General features: G+C 46.3%; 1 protein-coding gene and 1 long non-coding RNA gene across 3 annotated transcripts in view; one reads left to right on the top strand and one right to left on the bottom strand.

Moving 5' to 3' along the window:
* Window positions 1–22,020, bottom strand: part of LOC308387920 (A-type potassium channel modulatory protein KCNIP2-like) — a 130,042-nt gene that overhangs the window by 103,625 nt on the left and 4,397 nt on the right. The window lies entirely within an intron of this gene.
* Window positions 1–22,020, top strand: part of LOC308387923 — a 38,643-nt gene that overhangs the window by 15,762 nt on the left and 861 nt on the right. The gene's annotated exons all lie outside the window — the stretch shown is intronic.

Below are 22,020 nucleotides of genomic sequence, written 5' to 3'. Positions count from 1 at the left end.
CACTTTTTCTTTGGTCATTTTAGCCTTTTTGTCCAGGGTGAAGGGAGTATCTGCCATCAAACAAGAAGACAGCCGCATGTAGCTATGATGATGTTTGCTAGTTCCCCTTACATGCATTAATGTAATAACGTGGTTAGCCTACTCAACGTAAATTACACTCGAACAACATTAAGCGACTCACGCAGAGAAGAACGGCTGCTGCCATCATCATCCTCATCATTTCTGCTACACTGGCAGGGCTAGGGGCCAGGACTCTATTCTTCGGGTTTTTGGGGGATGTTGCTCCGGGTCCGATAACTGGCAACCCACCCAACGTGCACAGTGTGAGGTCTCGCAGCAAGCTATCAAATACGGCGCATTTCTTGGCTTTTTAAAAAAACGCTATGCGTCGCCAGGTGTTTCATGAGATTCGAGGTGTTACCTCCTTTGACAGTATCACAGTATCAGCTTAAAGCACTTGTTGCAGGCTGCTGAGTTTGCATATTTTGCTGTGAAGTACAGCCAGACTTTTGACCGCTTCGCCTTGGACATTTTTAATCTGTAGCTCTGCTCTAACTGAACGTACGTACCTGGCCCCACCTACTATCCTGGGAAACGTAAAATGATTGGCTAGAAGTGTATCACAGCTCAGGAAAAAAAAGCACCGAAATAAAGCACCGAAATGTGCGCTGCTTTTCGGTCTGGTTACTACCGTTTATGTCAGAACCGGTGCCATCATGGCACCGGCCACCGGTACCCATCCCTAGTCAAGAGACAATAAAATAGGACTGAAGGAGTCTGCTATCCATTTGTGATTGAATGTGGTCAAGTTGGCAGTTAAAGGCAGTTTTTTTGTAATAAAATGGTGACAGAACTGTAATAAAGCAGCCAAAATGGCAAATCTGTTGCTGTCTGCATACACAGAAATGTATATTAACATACTTATATTTAGAGTCAAGCCAGAACCTCTTAGATATGTAACTCATCAAATACAGAAATTCCTCCACAAATAGTAACATAGTTTTTGCAGGACCATGATATAACTGCTATAACCGCTATTGCAAAGACACACATATCAGATGTGTTCATTGCCACAGGCTGACTCAATTTGCCATGTTGCCAATCGCAGCATTCGCTAATCTCTCTGACTGCAGTGAGTCTGAGTCGGACTGCGATTGTTTGGAGACAGCTTGCACCCAAGTTGCAATTTAAAGAGATCAACCAAGATGTTGATGGGGTTGTACGCCCAGCCTCTGGGCAACCAGTTGGTTGCTCCAATTACATCCAGTTGGTATCCAACAGCAAAAAAAAAAAAAAAAAAAAAAAAAAAAAAAAAAAGATCACTAGGCAACCACTGATTTATCATAGTCACTAAGTGGTTGCTGTCCTATTTTTTACTTTTGTTTGACTGAACCATAAATGAATTACAAGTCTGGCAGATGAATCAATCTCCTCATTATTTTCTGTTTTAAAATAAACATGTTTTGTGATGTTGCCTTAAATACTAAAATAAAGGCTAACCAACAAACAAGAGCAATTTGCATAATAAAAATCATGCCGTTTTGTGGATGTACAACACATTGTGCGCAGTGTGTGGATGTATGCATGGTTGAGCCCATAAAAATCAGCACACTTAAGAGTGTGATAATGACGCAGTTTCCACGGCTGCTGGTCATTGTAAGCTTATGTTCTTCAAGTGTCTTGGAGAATACAATGATGTCATCGAGAAACACGATCACTTCGCGCAGGTTCATGTCGCCCATACATTTCTCCATGAGCCGCTGGAATGTGCTGGGGGCGTTTGTAATGCCTTGGGGCATTCTATTAAATTCCCAAAAGCCGATGGGACATACGAACGCCGTCTTTGGTTTGTCCAGCTCCTCCATCTCAATTTGGTAGTACCCAGATTTTAAATCCAGGACAGAGAACCATTGTGACCCGATCAAGGTGGAAAACATTTCCTCCAAATTGGGGAGAGCGTAAGCATCTTTTATAGTCTGTGCGTTAAGCTTTCTGTAGTCGATACAGAGGCGGACTTCACCATTTTTCTTCCGCACGACTACAATGGGTGAAGAGAAAGGAGAGGTAGATTCCCTGATCACGCCAGCTTCTTGCAGTTCTTTGAGGTGCTTACGGACTGCTTCCAGGTCGTTCGGATGTATGGGACGCGCTCTATGCTTGAACGGTGTTTCATCTGACAATCTGATTGTGTGTTTCACTTGATCCGTCTTTCCAAAGTCAAGATCATTCTGTGCAAACACTTCGGGCATTTGGCTTAGCTTTTTGGTTATGCGCTCCTTCCATTCAGCGCTAATAGGGGAAGAGTCAAAGTTATATGTTACATTTGACTTCTGCTCAGTTCGGGATCTTGGAGTTCTCACTGAGTGTTCGTGAGATAGAACTCTTTGATATGCACTGACTTCTCCGATGACACAATTTAGAGGGATTGTCACATCATGTTCGGATTCATTGGTAAGTATAACTGGAACAAGGTAAGGTGCTCGTTCAGGTAGGTCTATGAGACAAGGTTTCACAAGGATGTCACCAGGTAAGGCTGACATTCGTGGATACTCTAACAAGAAAGACTTTTCACCGTTACCGGCTGACACAGCTACAGCACCATCTAGAACAACAGTTTGGCCTGCTGGAATCAACTGTGGCTCTTTGTTGTGCATCGTCACTAAACCAAGACTACTGTCTTTGGACTGTTTGTGTCGTGACTCAAGAACTTTTAGAACTGCCCTATAGCCATATGGCAGGTTCAGCTGCAGTTCATGGCATGTGTTAGAGTACAGCTCATAAAGTACATCTAATGTGTTTGTCCCAATTAGCACTAAGGACTGAGAAGCTGTGCGCACATCGGGGACAACTAAGGCAAGTGTCGGCACTTCAGCTTCAATGCCAAGGAAGTCCTTTGGGAAAGTGACATGCAGTTCAATGTAGCCTAAGTAAGGCACAGACTGACCGTTGGCACCCTCAACTTCTAAAAGTTCAAACAATGGCTTAATCTCATGAGAGGACAAATGCTGACGATAGTAGGACTCGGGGACTGTAGTCACCTGGGAACCAGTATCTAGCAAACAACTCACTGTGTGACCATTAACTTTCACTTGTGCAGTACTCTTTGTACCAATTAGACCTTTAGGAAAGTCGAAGGAATCTGATCTTGTGTGTGACTTTAGGCTGGCACGCTTTTTAGGTGAAGCTTTTTGTTTAACCTGGGTGGGACGGGTTAACAAAGCATCAGCCTCCATTTGTCCCGCAACGGAGGCAGAATTTAGTTTAAAGAAAGCTGGTCATTCTGCCTGTCCCATATCTGCCTTCTCACTCTTAATTCCCTTCGTTTTGCAACTACAAGGGCAGGATTGGGCTCTGACTCACAAGTGGCTACTATATGTCCATCTTCCCCACAGCGGAAGCAATACCAGGGCTTGGGCCTAGTACTGGGGCGGCTGGGTGGAGGTGAGTTTTCAGGTTTGGCATGGTCAGGTTTTTTATTTTCAGGTTTCCTTGTTCGAACCGTCTTCAGTGTTGCTTGTTTCTTTGGCTTCACAACGGCAGCTAATTGGCTTTTTAGATCGGCAACTTGTTTTTTCAGCTCTTCTAGACTATCTGACTGTGCTTGACGAACATCTGCATTTGTTTCAGTGACCGTCTGTTCATGAGACACTGCTTTTGGTTTCGTGGCGCTAAAGTGTTTCTTCATTCGCGTGTTTTTAACTTCTTGTCGGTTTTCTGCAGTACGCAGGAGAAGCAATAGCTCTGCATAAGTGGGTGGCTCCTTATGCTTTAGCTCCAATTGCAACTCCGTTAGCAAGTTATCATCCCAGCAGCCTCTGTAAAACTGTTTAAGAAGCTGCTTATTTACTTCATGTGGTTCAAGCCCACCTCTGCGCACGGTGTGATTGACTGCCACCTGCAAACGAAGCAGATAAGCAGAGGGCTTTTCACCATGATCTTGGAGGGTGTTCATGAAGCGTACAAACAGTTCCTCACCATCTTCAACGGTGCCAAAAGCTGAATCCAGAAGGTTAAGATAGTCTGCAGGAGTGGCTTCTGGCCCAAGAGGACGGATGACATCAGAAGCGGGAGCAAGGAGACTTTCAAGAATCTTACGAGTTTTTTCCAACTCGGACAAAGAAGCATCTTCCATCAACAAGTCAACATGAGAACGCCATGTTTCATAGTCCACTTCGCTGTAAGGTCTGGGCATCTTGCCAGAGAAAGCTCTGAGTCTTAATGTAGAGTGAGCATGTGATGTCTTTTCAACACTCTTGACAACATGCTCGACTACTACTTTCTGAACCTCTGGTGGGTTGAGGTCAGTTGGACTCAACATTTGAGGTGTCAAGTTTGGTCTCATGGGGCGTTGGAATGCGCCCTGAATGGGTTCAGGAGGGTGAGGCAGTTCAGTTAAGACTGAAGGTGAGGCTCCAAGTTGTGTGGATCCTACCACAGGGCAAGTCTGATCAGCAGCATCATTTTCAGGGTTTATCTCAGCTGTCTCAGCAGCTTCGATGGGCTTCCCTATTGTGGATAGGGCCTCCCGCAACACTTCTTCGAAATCCTTCCCACTTAACTTGGCTAAACCCTTCAGGTTGCTAATGTAAGCCTCAGTAACACTGCCCCCTACGGTCTTAGTATAGATGTCAGTTAAGGCTCGAATGTGGTAACTGACATCTGGATTGTCAGTAGACTGTAAGAGGTAAGGCAGCTTAGGTGCTAATATTTCAACGGCTGCACCGGACTCGAACTCTACAATCTGACTTTTGTGGAATGCAGAAGAGTCATCATCGACAGCGAGTACTCTACGAATAGTACCATGTTGCTCCAGAAACTCAAATACCTCTTTGTCTTTATCTCTATCTGTAACACCGCTAACAATAATGGCATTTGGTACTTTAACGGCATACTTCTCGACAAAATCCATTTTCACAGTATGTGAGCGTTTGATCAAAGGTCAAAGAGGATTCCAATGTTGTCACACAACACTCTAGGCTCCTGGCTGGCTCGCCACTTTTTTACTTATGTAACACTGGTGGTGCAATACTAGACCTGTTAGTGCTACTTCTTGCCTTCTTTGCCTGTAGTCCGGGCAGTATAGTTACTTTTAACCACAGTACGAGGACAGAAGGGAAATATGGACCAGATCAGACAGGTTCTAGATTCGTAGGAGCCAAGGGTGTATAACAACAGAGGACTTGTACACAGGTGTAGAAAACACAATTGCATTTATTAACAATTATTAAAGTTGTGCACATTTAACAAAAGTAGAGCGCTCTTCTTGAAAACAAAATAAAATAAAATAAACCCCACAAATAGTCGACCTAAAGATATATTGTCTTTTGTGTCTTTTTTAAAGTCAATTTCAGTCTTTCAATGTTCACTAGTCATTCAGTGTGTTTGTAACCAGTCGGGTTACAATCTACCAGTTCATCCGGCTCTTTGGGCTGGGCTCGCCATCCAGTACTGGAAAAGGGATCCTCGATTCTTCTCAGGTCCTCAAAACCAATCCAATCCAAATAAGCAAAGGGAAAAAACCTGACCTGGGGACCAGGCCAGAACACAGTAGTTCAACATTTAAGCTATCATGCCTGTAACTTATTATTACTACTGGTTGCTTGTAGTGCTTCTAAATTTCTTTCAAAATATTCTATGTTGTACAACAAATTATTCTCATTTCAAAGGGAAAAAGTGCATAGGAAACACACATTTAAAATAATACAAAATAGCTCAGCAGTGCATTAAAAATACACATTGGCTTGAGACTTATCAAGTTTCAGCTAAGTAAAGTGCAGGTGAAGGCACTTAATTTCACATTGCTAATACTTAATTGTGCAGAACTATAATTAGCACCATGAGAAAAGGGAACATGTGCTAACATAACATCGCACAAAACCATACATTATACATCAATACCACAGTAATGTGACATAAACCTTTAAAGAACATCTCGTATAAAGTGCAGCAGACTCAGTGCTAATTGCTTTAGCCTCAGAAAAGGCACTTTCATTGCAAAATGGCTAACGGAAGTTAGCATCAGAGCTAGCGGCAAGTAGCATGCTATGCTAGCGCACGTGTACTGCCTGGGACTTACCATGCAAAGCAACAAATGCTACACGGGGCTTCACAGTGCTCACGTTGGCTCACGGCCTCTGGAATACAGTATCACTCTTATTATTCTTGCCGAAAAAAGGACTTTCTCTATCCAGCTAGCTTCTTCGCCACACGGGTAAACTGATCTTTCACCGTCTGTGTCTCTGGCGTATCTGACTGGCACATGAAGGCACACAGGTGTCTGAGCAGCGCACAGACTGGGGGAGGGTCAGACCAGCCAATGATTGGTCGCTCAGTGGATCTGACAAACACACTCTACAGGACTAAGTCCTGCCCCCACACCATTTATACATTACATATACATATGTACATATTAATTAAACTTATGTTTACATGCTTTTTATCAGTATTTATTATAATTAACTTTGTTTTTATCAATATTTATTCCCATCGTGAGAGTATGAATATTTATACTTTTAATCCCGTTTTTAACACTGGGTTACACTTAATTTTTCCGGCCTAAGAACACCTGCTGTTTCCTTGTCAACTGAAATTTAGCACAATTTTAAAAAGCTGAAAGCAATGAGGGCAAATTATGATCTGCAACTTTTTTCTTTCAAATGGAAAACCTAACACAAACAGCAGCTCGGTAATTACTGGTGTCTGGTCTTGCAAAACAATTCTAAAAGCACGTTAAGATTCACAAACAATTTGATGAGGAAAATTGCAACAATTTCCAAAGTGTAGACAAGTAAGAGAGGCAGGGCAAGAGATAAACAATTAAAGAGAAATAACAAATAACTAAAAACTGATTAGAAGTGTGAAATGCTTATATGTAACATCATATGAACATATTGTAATGACCTGGCTGGGGTTGTTAGCCAGGTGCATTCTGGGTATTGTGTTGTCTCTGTGTTTTCTATCGTTCTGCTAGTTCATATGTGTTTGATTTGCATGTTGTGTTAGTGTTATGTTAATGTAAGCCACAGTGAAGTTGATGTGTGTTCTGTGGAGGGGGGTGAATTGGCATGGTTGGCTGACACCGCGACTCTATGTGGTGGGAGCGTGATAGGGGTTCGGTGTCAGCAGTGTTACATTGTTGTTGAAAAAGATGGTGAATAAATGCCTGTGGTGAACCACTACTGCCTCCTGCTGGATTATTCGGGGATTACCAGTCTGCTGCTGAGACGCTCGGGGTCATGCGGTGTACGAGGCACGAGCGCTCTCCATTCATTGCGAAGTTTAGCGATAGCTGCTAGCGCCCCGCTAGCCGTTTAGCTAGTGAGCAGTTTAGCCAGTCAGCTCCCCAAACCCACAGTCGTTACAATTGGTGTCAGAAGTGGGATTCATGAGTGTCTAGCAGACACTATGGAGCCGACCATAGGCGAATTAGAGCGTGTAATCCGAGACAACAGCTCGCTTCTGGAAAGCATGGCTGCCGAGACCCAGCGGAGAAGACCCGAGCTGGGGCGGCCAGAGGGCCACAGCGCGCCCCGGAACAGCCACCCCCTGCTCTCCCTGCGACGGGAGGGGATTCCTGGGGCCGCACCACAGCTTCCTGGCAGGACGGCTGCTAAGCTACAGCACTACACTGGGGCGACGCAGCTGGAGCCGTATCTGGCCCAAGTCACGTTGGCTGCCACTCACAACGGGTGGGGTCAAGAAGAGACTGCCACCCACCTGGCGCTTGCACTGGAGGGCCCAGCGCTCCAGGTTCTGCTGGACCTGCCCCCAGAGGAGCAGCGCGACCTCCGGGCCTTGACCACGGCGCTCGGCAGACGGTTTGGACAGAGACCACCAGCCGAACAGAGCAGGGAGGAGCTGGCTTGCCGACGCCGACGCGAGGGAGAGAGCCTGGGGTCCTTTGCTGCGGACGTCCGCCTCTATGCCCGACGGGGCTACCCGACATTCCCAGGAGCGGCACGAGAGGAGCTGGGTCTCCACGCCTTCCTGAGGGGCCTCACACCGGAGAGGCTGCGACAGCATGTCCGGCTGTCATCCCCCCGAGACCTGGAGGAGGCACTGAGGGAGGCTGAGCGGGCTGAGGAGGTGCTGCGGGGCGAGCCAGGGACCCGACGATCGGCCAGGATGGTCGAGCGAGAGATGAACGCGTCCCAGTCGGATGAGGAGGAGGAGGCCAGACGAGCCCAATCAGAGGCAGTTCCACGTCGGAGGCGCCGGACGGACTGCTGTTATCGGTGCGGGGAACCTGGTCACCTCGCCCGGAACTGTCCCGCACCTAGTCCTCGGAGCCGAGTGACATCACCGACGGGAAACGGCCACGGGGTGGGACAGTGAGGGAACCCCCACCCCAATCGTTAAACCCTCTCCATGACACTCATCCCGTGGTGGGCCGCTGTGGGTCCACCCGTGGACTGTACCTGGACTGTATAGTTGATGGACGGTCTTGCCGGGCCCTGGTAGACACGGGGTCCACCATCTGCTTGCTGCGAAGGGGGGTGCTCCCGGAGACGGGTGGCTCATTGCCAAAAGACTGGACCCCTACTCACACAGCGTTGTACACTGTCACAGGAGAAAAGACTGTGATGCCGGGGAAAAAGACTCTGCAGGTGGTGGTGGGAACGAACAGTGTGAACCATGAGTTCTGGCTTGCCGACATAACAGACGAGTGCATTGTTGTACTGGACTTGCTGGCCCACTGGGGGGCACGGGTCGATGTACCGGGAGTTGCCATCCACCTTGGTGCTGAGACCGTGCAGCTTCAAGTGGGCCGCGGTAGCCAGGGACAGACCCCCACCCCACCAGCACCCCCAAAGCCCTTACGCCCCGCAGCTCCATGCCACAGCCAGGGGCCGAGGGCGGCAGGGGTGCGGAAGAGGACCCAGGGGGTGGACGTAAGCAGGGCCAACATCCCGCAGCCAGAGTCGCCGCCTAGCTCGGCAGTCTCCCCGTCACCTGAGACTGTTGCGGCAGTAGAGGAGCTTGGGCGGCGAAGTGGGGTGCACCTCAGTGCGACACAGCAGCAGCAGTTGCAGAGCCTCTTGGCAGAGTTTATGGACACTTTTGCCGCCAGGGAAGAGGACTGCACAAGGACGGGCCTGGTGCAACACACTATAGACACTGGAGCAGCTGCTCCAATCCGGCTGCGGCCCCACCGCCTGCCCCTCGCCAAACGCCAAGCTGCCGAGGGACTGATAAAAGAGATGGCAGCTAATGGCGTCATTGAACCCTCGGATAGTCCATGGGCCGCACCTATGGTTATGGTGCGGAAGAAAACAGGGGGGTGGCGCCCTTGTGTGGACTACAGGCGTCTGAACGCGGTCACCCGCAAGGACTCTTACCCGTTACCTCGCATCGATGACGCACTGGATTACATCGCTGGGTCCAGTTGGTTCAGCTCGCTAGACCTCCGCAGTGGGTACTGGCAGGTGGAGCTCGCTGCCGAGGCGCGGCCCAAGACTGCATTCACCATAGGGCAAGGACTGTGGCAGTTTAAGGTGATGCCTTTTGGACTATGCAATGCACCAGCCACGTTCGAAAGGTTAATGGAAAGGGTCCTCAAAGACATTCCCCGTGCCCGCTGCGTGGTCTATTTGGATGACTTGCTGACTCATGCTAAGGACTTTGAACAGGCCGTGGCCAACCTACGAGAGGTTCTGACTGCCATCCACGGGGCCGGACTAAAGCTGAACCCGGCCAAGTGCAACCTTCTTGCTCGCCAGGTGAAGTTCCTGGGACATGTGGTGAGCGAACAGGGGGTGGCTACTGACCCCGAGAAGGTGGTTGCTGTGGGGGACTGGCCTACCCCATCGAACGTCGCCGAGCTATGAAGCTTCCTGGGGCTGGCCTCCTATTACAGGAGGTTTGTAAAAGACTTTGCCACCGTCGCTAGCCCCTTGCATCAGTTGACAAACAAGGGTCAGCGGTTTGGTTGGACGGAGGGCTGTGCAACGGCTTTCGAGCAGCTGAAAACTGCCCTTGTGAGTGCCCTGGTCTTGGCGTATCCTGACCCCAGCCAGCCTTTCCTTTTGGACACCGACGCCAGCAACGTGGGGGTCGGAGCGGTGCTCTCCCAGAGGGGAGAGGCTGAGGAGCGAGTGGTGGCATACTACAGCTGCAGCCTCAGCTGGGCCGAGAGGAATTACTGTGTTACCCGGCGTGAGCTGTTGGCTGTGGTCCTGGCGGTTCGTCACTTCCGACCTTACCTCCTGGGCACTAAGTTCCTGCTCAGGACAGACCACGCCAGCCTAACCTGGATGCTGAACTTTCGCCAGCCAGAGGGTCAGGTGGCCCGGTGGCTGGAAATACTACAAGAGTACGACTTTGAGGCCCAGCACCGACCAGGGCGGCAACACGCCAACGCTGACGCCCTGTCCAGGCGCCCCTGTTCTGCGGATGAGTGCCGGTACTGCAGGCGCATGGAGGAGCTGGACCGGGGTCCGACATCGGCAGCAGCAGAACCTGAGGGTGTGGATGAAGGGCAGGAACCTTTCACCGCGGCGGAGCTACAGCAGCACCAGGTGAGCGATCCAGCACTGGAGATGGTGAGGGACTGGATGGAGGCAGGGACACGGCCAGACTGGTCCGCCGTGTCTTCCCAAGGGCCCGAGACAAAGTCGCTGTACTCCCAGTGGAACAGCCTGGAGCTCCATGGCGGTGTAATCTACCGGCGGTGGCGAGCGCCAGACGGGGGAGGCGACATACTCCAGCTCCTGGTTCCCCGGGCCTTGCGGCCTGAGGTCCTCCGCTGGGTCCATGGGGCTGCAGGTACTGGCCATTTTGGGAACGGCAAGACGTTGCGACGGCTGAGACGGCGGTTCTACTGGCTGGGGTGTCGTCAGGACGTGGAGATCCACGTCCACTGCTGTGACGACTGCACGGCGCAGAAAGGTCCCAGCCAGCGCTCCCATGCCCCATTGCAGCAATACCTAGTTGGGGCGCCAATGGAGCGGATCGGAGTGGATATCCTGGGTCCATTCCCTGTTACTGATGCCGGCAACCGGTATGTCCTGGTCGCGATGGATTATTTCTCAAAGTGGCCAGAGGCGTACGCGGTGCCGGATCAGAGTGCGGTGACGACGGCGCGGACTCTGGTGGATGAGATGTTCACGCGGTTTGGTGTACCGGAGGAGCTCCATAGCGACCAAGGGAGGAACTTTGAGAGCCAGGTGCTGGGAGAAGTGTGTCGGAGGCTGGGGGTGAGAAAAACGAGGACCACCCCCCTCCATCCTCAGAGCGATGGTCTGGTTGAGCGGTTCAACCGCATGCTGGCCACCCAGCTGGCCATCCTGACCAGCCAACATCAGAGGGACTGGGACCAACACCTGCCCCTTGTTTTGTGGGCATATCGAACAGCAGTGCAGGAGTCAAGTCAGTGTACTCCTGCAGCGTTGATGTTCGGAAGGGAGCTCCGGACCCCGGTGGACTTGGTGTTCGGAGCGCCCCCTGAGCCGGAGATTGCTGGTGGACCAGAGATGGACTACTTCCGGCGGCTCAGGGAGCGGTTGCACACGGTGCATCAACTGGCAAGACGGACATTGGAGGGAGCCGGGGCCCGCCAGAAACGGGCGTATGATACCCGTGCGCACGGTCCTATGCTGGGGGCCGGAGATCGGGTCTGGGTGTTCTGCCCCCAGAGGAAGCGGGGGCTGACCCCCAAGCTCATGAGCCACTGGCAAGGCCCGGGCGAAATCCTGGAACAGCTGTCGGAGGTGGTCTTCAGAGTCCGGATGCCGGGGCGGGGAAGGCGGGTGGTGCTACACAAGGACCGGCTGGCGCCATACCATCCGCTTGCCCCCAACCCGCAGGCTGGTGTGCAGCCTGGGGACTCCTCGCCCCCTACGCCCGGCCCGGAGGGGGGCGCCATGGATTCCCAGTTGAGGCCGAAGCGTACTCGACGCCGGCCCGGACATTTGCTGGACTACAGTGTGGACAGTTAAGGTTGTGGGGACACTAAACCTTTTTGGGAGGGGGCTGTGTAATGACCTGGCTGGGGTTGTTAGCCAGGTGCATTCTGGGTATTGTGTTGTCTCTGTGTTTTCTATCGTTCTGCTAGTTCATATGTGTTTGATTTGCATGTTGTGTTAGTGTTATGTTAATGTAAGCCACAGTGAAGTTGATGTGTGTTCTGTGGAGGGGGGTGAATTGGCATGGTTGGCTGACACCGCGACTCTATGTGGTGGGAGCGTGATAGGGGTTCGGTGTCAGCAGTGTTACGTTGTTGTTGAAAAAGATGGTGAATAAATGCCTGTGGTGAACCACTACTGCCTCCTGCTGGATTATTCGGGGATTACCAGTCTGCTGCTGAGACGCTCGGGGTCATGCGGTGTACGAGGCACGAGCGCTCTCCATTCATTGCGAAGTTTAGCGATAGCTGCTAGCGCCCCGCTAGCCGTTTAGCTAGTGAGCAGTTTAGCCAGTCAGCTCCCCAAACCCACAGTCGTTACAATATAATCATACCAATATTATTGTGTGATAATTTTTCACATATTCTTCACATTGGCGCCGCCCACTCTTAACAGATTGTTATGTAAAAAATTCAAAACTTAGCATTAATAATAAAAGGAAGCTTGTCACATTAGAATTGGTTCATCCTGGAAGTATCCCAGATGGCCCGTTGATATTGTGCTGCTTATGTCACTTCTTAGCACAATACATACAGAATTTTCTTCCATTATTCATCTGGAGTGATTTCCTCCCATGTACTTTAAGACTGACTCATCTCTCACAAATAATGTCTGACAGGCAGAAAGATGTCTGTGTTTCACTTCTTTAACTATTTGACCTTATTCAGAATTCACTGCACTGCCCTTACTCAACTAAAGGGCTAATGTGAATAAATCTCCCTTAGTGACAAACAACCCCTGCACACACACACACACACACACACACACACACACACACACACACACACACACACACACACACACACACAGAGGAATTTCCAGTAATATGCCCAGTACACCCACAACTTGTGCTCACCCAAGCACAGGGACTGGAGATGAAACCATTAACTTTATATCCACTTTAATCACTTTTCCCACCTCTGAGAATGGGAGGAGAGGAGAAAGGAGAAGGATGGAGAGGAGGAGTGAAGAACAGAAGAGAGCAGAGTGAGTGGAAAAGCCTCATTACTGGTATGTGTCTCATTCATAAAAGTAGAGGGGGAGAAAAATAAAAAAGGGGAGTGAAAAGTGAATACATGAGAAAAAAAAACTCATGTGTTTGTCTCATGTGCAGTAGATGCATCTTGAAAAGGAGGTCTGGCAACATTTCTGCTTTAATTTCTATGTAAACATCATCTCTAAAATGTGGATTTACAGGGAAAAACTCAGAAAGAAGCAGAAAGATGCCTGTCTGTCACTCATTTAACTATATGACCTTAAGCCAAATCAGTAGTGTTAGGCTTCCACCAAGGAGGACACTATAAACAAAAGCCATAATCATGTATTCAAAAATAATAAATAACACCATGCACACACATGTCCAAGTATTTGAGTAACAACTGAGTCACATTAAATGATATGCTCAGAGCAATGCTTATTAGACCTCTGTAACACACTCTCACATTCTGAAACAGCTGGTGTGCACCTCCCTCCTGAGTTTTTCTACTGAAAATTGAATTGCAAATTGTCCACTGGTTGATTAAAGGGGAAGGCAAAGTTTCTCCACAATGGCCTAGAGGCCCAAGGAGTTGCCAGACCTGCCAGTTCATAAGCTGCTGGTGCAACTGAATTATGAAAATAATTTCCAGTATCCACCCTCGATCTGTCCGAACCAGAAATGAGCAGCTTCTTCCTTTACCCATGCTCCACCTTTTCAACACTTTTAATTAAAAAAAAAAGGTCCAAGTTGTATGTCTGTCTGCTAACAGACTGACAGACAGACGATTGAAACATGACACACTTAACTCTACACTAACTGGATTTGAATTTTGGTAATGTATTATTATTACTGACTAGATTTCATGGGATATATTGAAACAAGTCATTGTTCTACAGCTCATTTATTTTTTAGACATAAGGTTATTCAAGTAGCCAAGTAGTGGCTATAAAATAATACAATTCAGTGTTTTCTTCCTCATATCCTCTAAGTCAGCAGCTTCAGGTTCCAAGGAATTAATTAAAATGGGAAGATCCAAGAATGATTGGAAAAAGTATTGCCCATATGCATATGTATTTTCTTTTATAAGTTACAGGCAGTGAACTTATTTTACAGACTTAGAGTGAACACACTACAGTAAACAGGATGACTGGCACATTAAAGGCTTGTAAGAACTATCCACTGAATATAAAGTTACAGCTTTAATCACCCCAAACTGTGCTTATCCTCCTAAGTGCGAGTCAGGACAGCCCCACCATCAGTAATGTCTCCTTTGATGCCAAAATCCAGCAGAGCGTCTTTTTGCCGTCAAAATCAGGCCCATATTTTAGCGCATGAATTCATTTGGGCCTCATTAATAATCGTTAGCCTTCTTAATGACTTTTTGAGTTTGCAGCAAGTGTGTTCTCTACTTCTCCTTCAGTCACCCCGTTTTGGAAGCATCTTTTGGCTTGAAAGAAAAAATTAACTAGAGCGAGCAAATAAAGCATCCTTCAGACAGGCACTTCTCTACAACTCTCTACAAATATGATTTTTATTATGGCTTTTATTTAAACATGCAATATTAGATGCAAATGATTGTTATCATTAAGCAGTTCATTTCCTGCATTCAAGAGTTTTTGTTTGTTTTTAATGCAGCAGTTTGCGCCTTTCCCTCCATTAATTTAAGGTGGAAATGTTTCATATCAGAGGAAAAACAAGGAAAAGAAAACATCATGCAACACCTGACAGTTTTAAAATATATTTGAGTATCACTCTAAACAATTAAATAATCATACCACTATTAAACCCCTGCTTAGCCAGATCACATATGTACATTTTCTTTTCCTTTTTCACTTTTGTCCAGACTCGAAATAATTAAAATAATTTTACCAGACAGTCTAATACAGTAGGTTACATCTGTGCCTTTATGAAGAATGGAAACCTGATAAATCAGTTCATTCGGTACATCAAATACTGAGCAAGCATTTTCAGCCAGCTCTTATATTCTCCACTTTATTTCAAGTCTTACTTTCACTGAAATGATCCTTTTATGCATTTTCTTCTCAGAGTGCACCTTAAGCTTTTTCAAATGGTCTAAAATTCATTAGTTAATTTAAAGGTCAGTAAATGTATCATATGAACATTAATATAGGTATTTAGACACTTTACTGTAACTTTCAGCAAGCTGACTATAGAGATCATGGCAGATGAATGTTTATAACTACTGAAAAATAATAAAGCAGCTTTCTAGGTGTTATACCGTATACAGCAGAATTCTTCTGGCAGGCTGTCAGAAGTGTAAACGCTAGTGTGACATCCCAATGTCAACTTAATAAGTTAAAACTTTTGATCATCATATCACAGCAAAAAGATGCCACTGTGAGGGATGGAGGGGCATGACTTTGACATCATAATATCTGCTTGTTCCAGCCATGTAGCTTCATCTTCTGCACTGCAATGTTCACTGCACGAAGAAAAGGGCTCAACAGGAGTTCAGAATCAGAATGAGAGAAACTTTATTAATCCCACAGGGAAATTGTGCATGGAAGAATCAAGAGGAGCCAACTGATCGATGCTGAGGTATTTTTTTGTATAAATAGTTCCTGTTGGTGACAACAAAGGTTTTACTCAAAGAAAGAAGAAATGCTTTGTAACATGTTTACCATTTCAACCTGCAGGCTTTTACAGATATCACACTGTTTTGGTCGGCACTTGCTAATGGACTGCTTGGGATGCTTGAACTAAGCTGGTGATAAGGACATTAACAAAGTATCTATTAGAGTGATCTGAAAGAGCTTTGGATGGAGCTGAAAGGCAGAAGGATGCTTGATGTTTATTTCCCCCGATTTTGCAGGATGAAGGCTCCTGGGACACAGAGTGTGGGTGGCTGCCTGAACACCAACACACAAGAATATATTTACAATTAGGAAATGTATAAACATTCTCATTTGAATTCCTGCAGACAGGAGACTGGAGGCTTAAAGGTATCTGCTGCTTTGCAGGATAGTTTTTAGAATGGAACACTGATCATTTTTAGCTGGTGTGAGAGTTTGGGAATAACACTTCTTGTGCAGGGGGAGACTGTGTAGGAGAAAGAACTGCAGATGGAGCAGGCTAGAGTTTTATGATGAGCCAAACGTCTGCTAATTAGGGACAGGTCAGTCTCTGATTGGATTTTTCTATACATGACACAGAAGGATTTATGGGATTCATAAGTCAGAGAGTGGAGCCAAATAGGTGTAAGCTCATCTCTGCATTCCAGATAAACTTCACATAAGGTGTCTCTAAAGGCACCAAAGGTAACACTGAATTCTGCCAGAAGGTAGTTTTTAATATTTGGGGCTCTGTCTTTTATAACTTTCAGAATAATATCTACAGTCCATAAATCTTTTGCTACCAGCTTTACAATTGCATAGCCGTATCTTCACCAGATTGAAAAATGCGCACAAAAAATTGGGGATAAGTATTAGTGTAATTATTATAATTTTTGAATGAGAAAGTCAGGCGTGGCATAGAAGTATTTGACGGTTGTGGAGGACATGTATGAGGATAACGAGACAGTGGTGAGGAATGCGGTAAGAGTGACAGATTGGTTCAACGTGAGGGTAGTATTACATCAGGGATCGGCTCTGAGCCCCTTCTTGTTGGCAATGGTGATGGACTGATTAACAGATGAGGCCGGGCAGGATTCTCCGTGGACTATGACGTTCACAGACGACATTGTGATCGGTAGAGAGAGTGGAGGTGGAAGAGAGGCGTGAAGTGGAGATATGCTGTGGATATAAGAGGAATGAAAGCGAGAGAGAATGCATGTGTGTGAATGAGAGGGAGACAGGTGTAACAGTGAAGATGCAAAGTGTGGATATAGTGAAGGTAGATGATTGAGAGGTGAGCAGTGAAGGAGAGAGCCCGGGCAGGTTGAAGTGGGTGGAGACAAGTGTCAAGGGTGATTTGCGACAGAAGGATAGCAGCAAGAGTGACAGGGAAGCTTTACAAGATGGTATGAGACCTGCTATGATGCATGTCTGCACTGACAAAAAGACAGAAGGCAGAGCTGAAGATGCTAATATTTCTGTTGCGAGTGACAAGGACGGGCAGAATTAGAAATGAGTACAACAGAGGCGCAGCTCAGGTTGAGCAGTTTGGAGACAAATTTAGAGAGGCGAGGCAGAGATGGTTTAAAGGTTTGCTGGTAGATGTGCAGAGGAGGTACTGTATGTTGGACAAAGAAGATAGAGGGTTGAGGTTCTGATTTCCTCTTTCTTCATGAGATAATGTTGCTTGTTTTTGTCGTACCTCTTTCTTGCAGCTTTTGGGTAGGATGCTATCTGAATCACCAAGGTTCTGCTTAAACTCATTGATGTCAGCTTTGGTGTATTGCTCTTCCAAAAAGCTTCTGGTCTTATAATAGGTGGGAGCTGGAGGTTTGCCCATCTGTTTAATTCTTAGAGCAACCCTTGGGGGACTGAGGCTCAGTTTCAGGAGTGATGGCAAGTTCTTCCCTGACAATTGAAACTTTTTCACCCCAACACTAACCCGAAATAGAAAAATGAAAGTTATAGAAATCAACAAAGGAAGCTGGTAATGTCACACTAACCAAAAAGCCAAAAAAAAGATCTGAAGGACCAGAAAACTAAATCAAGAAATGACCTGAGAAACCAAGAAAGCTGAAAAGGACAGGAATGCACACCAATAACAGCGCTGATATGTCAAGAGATGAGTGATGGGAAATTTGCAGTTCTTACAGACTGCCGTATTTGGAAGGCGTTTAGCTTAACTATTTGACTCGCAGGCAATTTTTCTTATATTGTAAAAAGGTAGAATTTGATAAAAGTCAGGAAGCTTTTTAGGAAAGAAACTTTTCTCACCTGTTTCTCTACCTTTCTTTAATATTTGAAATCATCATCACTCTTTGTCCTTCTCTCAGTCCTTTCTCCTGTTTACAGCATGAGGTTCAGGTCCAGCTTTTCTAATGTCAGGGACTGTTGCCCTGCTCCAGTCGGTAATGATCCCGTTGCTGTCACAACTGTCACTCCAGCAATCAATCAAACCTGCCTGTGTGTGAGTTTGCGTGCCTCTGTCTATGTGTGTGTTGATTAGTATACTCCATTAACTCTTATGAAATTCTGGCACCAGGCCACGGTGCCTGGGGAAAAGCACTTATGGAACGTCAGGTTGCTATGTGAGTAATCGGTTTACCAGTGCCAGAGGGAGATAGCAAGGGGAAAATAGGATTTTCAAGCCCCACAGCCAACAAGCAAATACCCGGAGCAAACAGTGTGCAATGGAGATGATTAAAGAAAATGGATTTTCAAGTATACAAATATGTTGTTAGTCCGCTTAAGTCTCCACCTTTGCAGGTTACATGTGCCTAGCTTTGTGTGTCTACCTGATAGTATAGGCCGGTTCAAGACACAGACATGGTTCTGTGAACATGAACATGAAAATCTCAGCTCAGCATTTTGCCCTTTCCTAACAACCTCCTCTCACACATGGCATACTTCCTGGAATGCTTTAGATTTGCATACTGTGACATGTGCGAGGAAACAAAATCTAAAGCATTCCAGGAAGTATGCAGTCTCACTGAGATTTTTGGCTGACTTCAGCATCTCTCCTGGGATGAGATAAAGACCAAGCTGTCAAATAGTGTCCCCTCTGACAACCTGGCCCCAGGCTGACAGAGAAGATATGATGATGGTGGCCATTTTGGGGCCAGAGCAAGGGCAGCTTAGGTCTGGCAGGGAGCTAATGATGCTAGTTTAATGATTTCTGCTGTCAGATGACAACACCTTGCAATGTAACAAGCAGATACAAATTGGATTCTCGTCTCCTATAGCATTTCATCCACCTGCATCATTTATTCTTAATTTGTTTGTCCTGCCAGCACCGAATGTAAATTTCTGTTTTGATACAAGAATGAGTCATTTTCTTCTGGGATTTCAGGATCATTGAGTGTGTTTGCATTTGGTTTTTAATCCACCACGTGTAGTGTAGATTTTGCTGGTTTACAGTCTTTTTGTAGTTTATAACTTTACCATTAAATCTCAGAGATTGAATTAAAACCCCAAAAGACAAAAACAATATGTTTTTATTTAGAGTTTTCAGTAAATCTGTAAGAATTTTATTCAATATCTCAAGTCCATGAGTAACTCTCCTTCTGGTTTAGAACAGCAAAGCATGGAGCTTCTCATTGCTACCGAGCAAAGCAGCAGACAAGATGCTCCATTAAACTTGGCTTGATTGGGCTATCAGTTAGAGACTGTGTGCACCGAGAGACATTGAGTTTATTCTGACTGCTAGGCTAACTGACAGATATTGACCAGCTTTTTCCCACTGTGGTTCCTTCGTTTCCCACTATGTGTTGCTCTGCTTGAATGTGTGTGTGTGTGTGTGTGTGTGCGTGCGTGCGTGCGTGCGTGCGTGTGTGTGTGTGTGTGTGTGTTATTGACTACAGCCTGTCCAAAGTTCTGTCAAAACTAACTGATTGATTGTAAGACCAGCAGAATTATTCTCCCACACTACTATCCCTCAGGCCAAATAAATTAGTGTGTGTGTGTGTGTGTGTGTGTGTGTGTGTGTGTGTGTGTGTGTGTGTGTGTGTGTGTGCGCGCGTGCGCGTGTGTGTGTGTGTGTGTTTCATCTTTGTGGTGTGTGAGCATATGACCATTTGCTTTGACAAGCTTCCCCTAATCACCTCCACCGCTCTTCTTATCGCTCTGATTGTGCTGTCAATCACACCAACGTTGTTTCTCAAAAACTTCAGTAGGATATTTATCAGTAAAAGCTAAATTAGTTTTACTTAATTTTTCCTTGTTTGAGCCATCTCTGCTTTTCACTGACTGAAAACACACGTGCACCAGATCGGCAGATAATAATACGCATTCTCTTCTTTAAAATTCAATTTTGCACACATGCACCGTTTGAATTAGCCACCGGATTACTCTGAAGTTAAAAAAGGACATGGGGGAAGGCAGTGGCACACACCCACTCACTTCTCCAGACATCCTTTCCCCTGAAAGACTCGGTCACGGTTAACCTTCAGACATCCTCTACACAAATGTCTACAGCCTCACACACGCACAATATTCTCCTATCTTCCATCTGAGATGCGCAGGATCTAACTCCTAACATATACAATAGAGACCAAGGGCATAAGTAAAGGGTAGCAGTTCTAATCTAGATTATAATATACAGAATTGCATTGTTTGCTTATTCTGTACCTATACCGATGAGTAAGTTCCTGTCTAATAGAGAATGGCTGAGCTAATGGACAGAAAATAATTTTAATGCAGATCAGATGTCATGAGTGACACGACAGTGAGGCATGAGGGCGACACATAGTGAGTGACACAGGGTTCTGTCACACTCAGAGACACTTTCTGTCAGTCAATCTCTCCCTTGTTGATAAATATCCCTGACAAGGTAGCAGCATTGGACTGATTTGAAGGGGGGGAAACAACCCTCTGACTTCATACGCTGGATTAAATGTCTCTTTTCATGTTTTTTCCTCATTGTCCGTTAATTCCTTCATCCTTAGCCTGAGACGCGCATTGACCATTCCCATGCAAACGCTGCTCCTTCATTCAACCTTCCCATCTCCTGTTGCTTTGTTCTCCATCCTCTGAAGTCTTTTCCTCTCCTTTTCCCCCTGTAGGTATTTATAAATGAATGTGTTTACAGAGCAGAGGAGAAGGGGTTGGGGCGTGGAGGGGGAGGTGAACAGGGCTTATTTTAATTAACAATCGCCTGGCCCTCCGTAGATTTGGTCAAAGATTAAAACTCGTTAGGATTGATTCTTGCCTCCAGCCTTATTAAGCTATGGCCCCGCTGTGGCTTGACATAGTTGGAGAGGAGGGAAAGCAGGATCAGGGCTAGGGAAGGAGTTTGGTTTGACGATGGATAGTTGTAAAGCTGACAGACACGGGAAAGGCGAGCAACAGAAACTAAAAGATCATTTTAGAACGGATTATTTAGAAATAAAAATCATAAATTAGGATGATAACATTTCCATTGCAATACTCAAACGTCTAATTTACTTTTCATTAAAAAGCACAAATTTGAATGTCAAAAAGAACTCATGTCTCAGGTGGGCATTTTTCATATTACTAGACAAAAGCGATTGTTAGGAAATGTGCATTAGCAGGATTTGATTGGCAGAATAAGCTTTTATAATAGGGCAACCAACGCCTACAGAGTGCCGAAGAGCACTGCTTGAATTTGCCTGGCAAATGCATTACTGTCTGAAAACTAATTCATCATCTTGCACTTTGCTTCTGTCCTTCCCTTGCCACTTTCCTTCCTTCCCAGCTTTCATTATCACATCCTTCTCTCCTTCCCTCAGCAATGTAACCAGTGTGACAGATAAGCCCTAAGTGAACCACTCTGAGCATTTCTTTATGTAAGCATACGGCCAACTCACGTTGGCAATTCTGGCAATTCCACGAGGAACCTGGGCTGAGGAATGAGGGTGAGATCCCAAAAAAAGACAACTAGTGTCACACATTTCCTGGCACATCAGATGACACATTAAATCAAGGCTTTTAATTAGTGCCACTGGCCATTACAGTTCTAGCTGCAGCAAAAGCCGCCATGCCTAGAAGGTGACTCTAGGCTAAACTCCCTTTGACAAGCTCAATTATGAAGGCAGTCTATCCCCTGAAATCAGTTTGGTCTGACAGTTGTAAATTATGATTTTCACCATGGGGGCTTTGGCTCCGTCAGGACTCTGAGTTATGTGTCATGAGGCTTCCAAACCATCTAATAACTTTGATGTCAAAACCTCTACCCTCTCTCACGGCTATCTTTCTTGATCCGAACAAAGTCCATCGTGACTTTAAGCCTGGCACGGCTCTCAGTGCTGTGCTATTAACATGACTTATTACAAACAGTGTGTGTGTGTGTGTGTGTGTGTGTGTGTGTGTGTGTGTGTGTGTGTGTGTG

This window comes from Rhamphochromis sp. 'chilingali', assembly GCF_963969265.1.
Source record: "Rhamphochromis sp. 'chilingali' genome assembly, chromosome: 20".
NCBI classification, from domain to species: domain Eukaryota; kingdom Metazoa; phylum Chordata; class Actinopteri; order Cichliformes; family Cichlidae; genus Rhamphochromis; species Rhamphochromis sp. 'chilingali'.
This window is presented reverse-complemented; position numbering and strand designations above follow the sequence as displayed.